Raw genomic sequence first — 6,000 nt, forward strand, 5'->3', positions numbered from 1 at the left:
TTTTCTTTCGAGTTTGAAGTCCATAATCTTTATCCTGAAGGCCCTGGGGAGCTATGGGAAATTCTAAAGTGAGGAAATGTTATGATCCGGTTTGGGGGAGAAGGCATTAAAGCAGTGGTCCTCAGAGTGAGGTTCTCAGACCCCCTTGCACCAGATCCTCTGGAGAGCCTTTAAAATTCATATTCCCAGGCATGCTCTATCCACCCTCCAGTTATGGAGATGGAAATCCACATTTGAAACAACCCCCCTCGACCCTAAGTAATTCTGATGCATTTTGAAGTTTGAGAATCACTGGCTTCGAGGGTGGAAACACTGGAGGCAAGGAAATCTTTTAGGGGCAACACTCTCTAGAATGTAGGCTCCATGAGGGCAGTCACCATGACTGTTTTCTATCTTTCTTCTTCACTGTGTCTAGAAGAGTGCCTGGCACGTAGTAGGTACTCAATAAATATTTGTTTTAGGGGCATTAGGAACTTCAGTCTAGGTCCTGACTTTATCATGGATTCATTCTATGACCTCTAGTAAGTCTGTCCCCAGTCTCCTTTTCCTCTTTTCTGTAAAATGAGGAGTTTGGAGAAAATCCCTCAATTTTTGGTCCCTCGGACCATTCTGGTTGAGCGATTGAGGCTCTGTCCAATCAACAGGGAGCTTTGTGTGCTGCTGTCCTCTTCCAGCCAAATGCCTTTGTCTCTTAACAGAGCCACAGGAGCCACAGGGGTTGTGGCAGAGGCCATCCTTCCTCTCCCACACCCTCCTTCCTCATCTCCTTTCTCTGGCCCAGAATAGCCAAAACAATAGGACGCAAACAGCACATACTGAAATGACTTTTAATATCTCATGTCGCAGCAAAATTAAAAATATACAAAAAGTTTGTGGTGTACAAAAGAGTCTCAGTACAGAAGTCCCAGCTTGGGGTCCCCTCCCCCTCCTGGGGGAAGGGCAGGGGGTGAGTGGGGTCGGGACTGAGGATGGCACAGATGTAGTAAATACCAGGAGGTGGGACCAGGATTGGAAACACAAGTGGGCAGGGGTGGGGGACCAGTTAGGGAGGGAAGAAAGAACCTGGAGGGGAGACTCACCCGGAATTGGGCTGAGGGAGGGAAATCAGCCCCTCAGGCATGGCTAGTGGTTCCTGGAGCTGGAGTGAAAGTGGAAGCGGGGGCATCAGGGCTGAGGGTGCTCTGGTGGGACCCCGCAGAACCTGGGCTCAGGTCCCACCCTGCCACCGACTCACTGTGTGACCTTCTGCTGGCCGCCTCGTCGGGGCCTTCCCCTTCAGTAAAACAGATGTCGGATGATTAAACCACTGATTCCTAATTTAGGGCCCCAGAGGCAAGAATGGGGGCCCAAAAGTGCTCTTGAGAATTACGTATTAAACATGCCAGCAGCATACAGATATTCCCCCCACCTTTAAGCCCTACAAGCTAACACAAGGCCTTGGAAGCATTTATCTGCAATCAGAAGCTCAGATTGAGTTAATTTAATGTGGGAAAATTAGTTATTCTTCAAGAAGTGAGGCTTGTTTGGGAGAAAAATCTCCCAAACTATAGGATCCTCAGGGCTGAAAATAATAAGGGGGCTCTGGGAATCATTCAGGTCCCTTCCAGCTAGTCTATGACTGTTTCCAAAAATAAAAAAAACAAAAACACAGTGGGTTTGGGGGTTGTTCAGGTGGAGTCCCTCCAAGTTTGGTTGTTTAGTCCAATGGAGACAGACCTGGTTTGGATTCTGGGATTTGGGTGAGAGGGAGATGGAAGAATATCCTTTTCCTACCTGATGCCTTTCTCACCCCCTTTGCCTCAAGATACCTTCCACTCTGGGATTATTGCAGGTGCCCCAGTGCCCCCATCCCTTCAGCCTGGCCTGGGGGGTGCCCTTGCAATGATTGTGCATAGAATAAAGGCCAGGATTGCTAGGGAGAAGGCAGCCCCCTTCTTGCTGGGAGAAGCGAAGGGTAGGCCAGGCACAGGAGGACCATCTTCTCCCTGGCCTCCACCCCCCACCCCCCACGTGCCTCTTGGGGAGTTTTCTGCTTCCAGGAACCAGGCCATCCTTAGATCAGGCTTTCCTCTCTAACGTCTCCAGTTGCCTGCTCTTCCTTTCTCGCCTCTACCTACAGCAACCAAGAACTGGGGAATGTCCTAGCCCTTCCCCAACCAGAAGGGCACTTGAGAGTCTTTTTTCCCCAGCTTCAGGGTCTCAGAAGCCCCTCTGGTTTGGGAGCGGGACTGCAGATCCCATCCCCACTGCGGCACATGTGGCTTGGAGCTCCCTCTGTCTCTTTCACTGAGACGCCACAAAGCACAGAAGTACAGAAACTGATAGCGTCTCCCCCTAACAGGCCTTACCTGGGAGGGAGCCATCCTCAGGGTGCCAAAGGGTGGCCTGGCCCAGCACAGGACGGGGCAGTTGGGTCCTGGCTTTCAGTCCTTTCAGTCCTGTACCTGAACGCTCCACTCATCCGGGGCAGGTTTCACCTAACTGGGAGCCTCCAAACTGGAGAAGACCCCAGTCCTTACACTGCCCCCCTCACTCACTGGAGGGGCCTGCAGTCCTTACCAGATGGTGATTCCCAAGCCAGGGACTTTGTGGAGGCCCAGACCTCCCTGGCCTTTTCAGTTGAGAGGGCTTGGGGCCTCTTCTCAGGTGGCCAGGCCATGGGGGTTTAGGGTTGGACTAGAAAAGTCTCAGAGGAGTTCCCAGACTCTTCAGGGCTTCCCAGAACCTTATTAGTATTTTGAACCAGAGGTTTCAAACTGGTGGCCCACAGGTCAAATATAAGTGTTTCGTTTGGCCAGCACTGGATTTTTCAAAACTTTGAATTTTAGTGGCTATAGGCAGGGCATGTACTCTCCAGTCTGCCAAAATCCCCTCCACTCTTTATTGTCTAGCACCTCTACCTCTTTATTTTCATTAACTGGAGGCATTTGCATTTGCAACCCATGCACCCCTGCCCCAGAAATCTCCCCACTGCCTGAGGTTTCTATGAATTCCCAGCCCAGGTGATACCAAAGGGAAGGACCTGTGGGACTTTAGCCCTTAGCAGGGCACTGGGGCTGCCGGGCAAGACCTTCCCCGAATACTCCTAGCCCCACTGGCCCTGACCCTGAGCCTGGACCAGGCCTTGCGCTCCCTGCTTTCTGCTTTCTTCAGCTCTCATGCGTGACATGCCTCTGGAGGACACAGGTGTGGCAGGGGTCTGGCTGGGGGTAAGACAGATTTGGGGGAGACACGGATGAGGCAGATGAAAGGAGAGGACCAAGAAAGCCTTCCTTGTTGGGGAGCCCCTGCTGGGGAGGGGTGAAGGTCTGTGCTGTCCAACCGGGGTGATAGTTACAAGGCACGTGTTACATCAGTGCGTGGGGGTGTGATGAGGGGTGTGTGCTGCCTGGGGAGGTCTGGGGAGCACAGTCAGCAGCCTGGGGCATCAGTTCCAAAAAACTGGGAGACAGAAGCCTGCCCTGGAAATGGGGACATGGTCTCCTAGGGGTTGAGATACTGAGGGCAGGGCAGGGGCTGGCATATTTGGTACCTAGAGCGTCCTGTTCTTTTCCATCCCTGGCAAAATTAAGATGGACCCAAATACCTCTCACCCCCAGGAAAAGCTTAACTCTGCCATGGACTTCCTGTGTGATCGTGGGCAAGTCCCTGACCCTCTCTGGGCCTTCATTTCTTTTTTATAGTAGATGTGGAGGGTAGGTGGCTTAGGGGACACGAAGGACCCCTCTGGGCTGTGGTTCTAGAACATTCTCTCACTGCAAGGACCCTGTAGGGATTCTGGGAAGGACTGAGCAGCCAGGCTAGGGTGGAGTACAGGGAATGGGAGCAGGAGGCAGGGACCCAGGGTATCCAGTTCTGGCAGAGAAGAGAGAATGGCTGAGGTAGATTGTGTCACAGAAAGGAAAATAAAACAGCTAAAATGAGATGGTGCCCTTTCCCCACTCTGATTCCTCCATCCCAGTGAAACAAGGGGACCAGCAGGGACAAGATGAAGTAGGGGACAGGCCAACAGAGAGAGGGACCTCAGGCCTGGGAGGGACGCAGTCCTGAGCTCCTAGGTATGGAGGGAGTGGGGAGTCCTTAAGGGGCGGAGCTCTTTCCAGAGGGTGAGAAGCAGAAGTTGGCTGTAGCCCTCTCCTCAGGCCCTTTGATTATGACTATTTCTGGTGCTCAGATGTCCTTGCAGGCAGAGGCCTTTAGGGAAAGTTTTGTGGGATTGAGAGGATGTGAGGGTGGGGGTGGAGTAAGGTCCAAAAAGGTGGTCCAAAAATGAGAGCCTCGAGCCACACTTCAGCACCGTCCCTACTCTCTGGTTCTTTGGGCAGCTCCTGGAGCTGTCAGGACTCCCAGCTCCAGGAAGGCTGTTTTAAACTTTTCTTTCCAGGGTGCTGGGGAATGAAGCAGCCAGATGGACCATTCCAGGACACTGAGGAGTAAAATAGCTTGTCAAGACTGACCCTCATGTCCCCTCTCTGAGCCTGTTTCCTCCTCTGTAAGACAGGCTGATAACACCTTTGTTGTAGGGATGCTGCGGGCAGGGGAGCGTTTAAGTGAAACGATCCAGGGTGAAAACTAGCACAGTCAACCCAGGAGAAGCAGTCATTCAGATCTGGGTCCACATCCTTCATGCTCCCATCTCACAAAGGGCCACAGAATTTGGTCTCTGAAAACAACAGATGCACAGAGAACAAAGAGGATGGAGGGATCCCACCAGAGGGAGTCTGGGTCAGCCTTGGGCTTCCCCCACCCCCAACACCTTGCGGTTTGGTTCCTGAGGCATCTTAGGGATCACGGAAGTAGAAGAAAGAAAGAAGGAAAAGCGCTGTGTGTTGACGGGAGGGATGCACACACCATCTCGGCCCGGATGGGTGTCTGTGCAGTCACCAGCGGTGCTGGGGGGGGCGAGGTGACTTATGTCACGGGGGTGATGTGTGCTTCTGTTTTGTGTGTGTGTGGGTGTGTGTCCAGTCCTGCCTTCTCTGCCTGTGGAGTCACCCTGCATCCTGAGTGTGGCCCTCTCCCAGCATCCTCAGCGAACTCACTATCACCCACACTATCTAATGGGACAGCCATGGGTCTAGGACCCTGTGAGACTAGCTGCCACTCTGGGCCTCAGTTCCCATCTGTAACCCGAGGGAGGCTGAACCAGAAAGGGCTAAGTGCTCCTCTAATTTGCATAGTCTAGGATTCTCTTGTCCACCTCGCCCCAGCTCAGGTCTGCATCTGTCCTTAATATTGTCTGCTGAGTCCTTGCAGTGAATGCATCTTAGTAGGCATGGGGAAGGGGGTCTTTGGAGGCAGGGGTTCCAAGCTTCACCTAGAGGCTCTGTCTCCTCTCCCCACGGAATTGCCTACTTCTCAGCTCCCATACCCCCATACTATCCATGACTGGCTGTCCCAGGTGGAGAGGAAGGGTGCTGGGTGAGGGGTTCCAAGAATGCCCTGGGGTACTTGGGCCATGGGAATGAACCACACGTCCTGGGGGTTTATCAGATCTGAGGCAAATTAAGTCCATTTTACGGCTGCCGCCCCAGGGAGCTGCATCTGCAAGGTGGCTAAGAGCCAAGATTCATGTCATGTCCCCAGAGCTCATTTTTTTCCAGCTGGAAACCAGTTGGCAGTTGAACTGTCTCAGGGGTTCTTCTTGGGAAGATGGCTATGAACCAAGGTGGACAGTGGCACAGAACTCATATAAACCTCAGAAGTCTAGAACTGGAGTATCCATGCCTAGAAGATTCCCCTCACACAGGGTTCTGGAGCCCCCACCCCCACCACCATGGCAGGAGCTAGAATCCCCATAGCAGAGCAGCAGGTGCCAGTGTCTGCACCCTTTATAACAGAATCCGGATCAGAGTGACTCCCCAGGACATTTTATCAGCTATGTGTCCTAGAACTTAATCCAGACTAAGAATGTCTCTCTAGAACATTTCCTCTGCTAAACATACCAGAACCTCATCCACAACCAAACCCGGACAGAGTATCTTCCTAGGCAGTTTATCC

This window comes from Hippopotamus amphibius, chromosome 12 (genome assembly GCF_030028045.1).
Source record: "Hippopotamus amphibius kiboko isolate mHipAmp2 chromosome 12, mHipAmp2.hap2, whole genome shotgun sequence".
Taxonomy (NCBI): Eukaryota; Metazoa; Chordata; class Mammalia; order Artiodactyla; family Hippopotamidae; genus Hippopotamus; species Hippopotamus amphibius.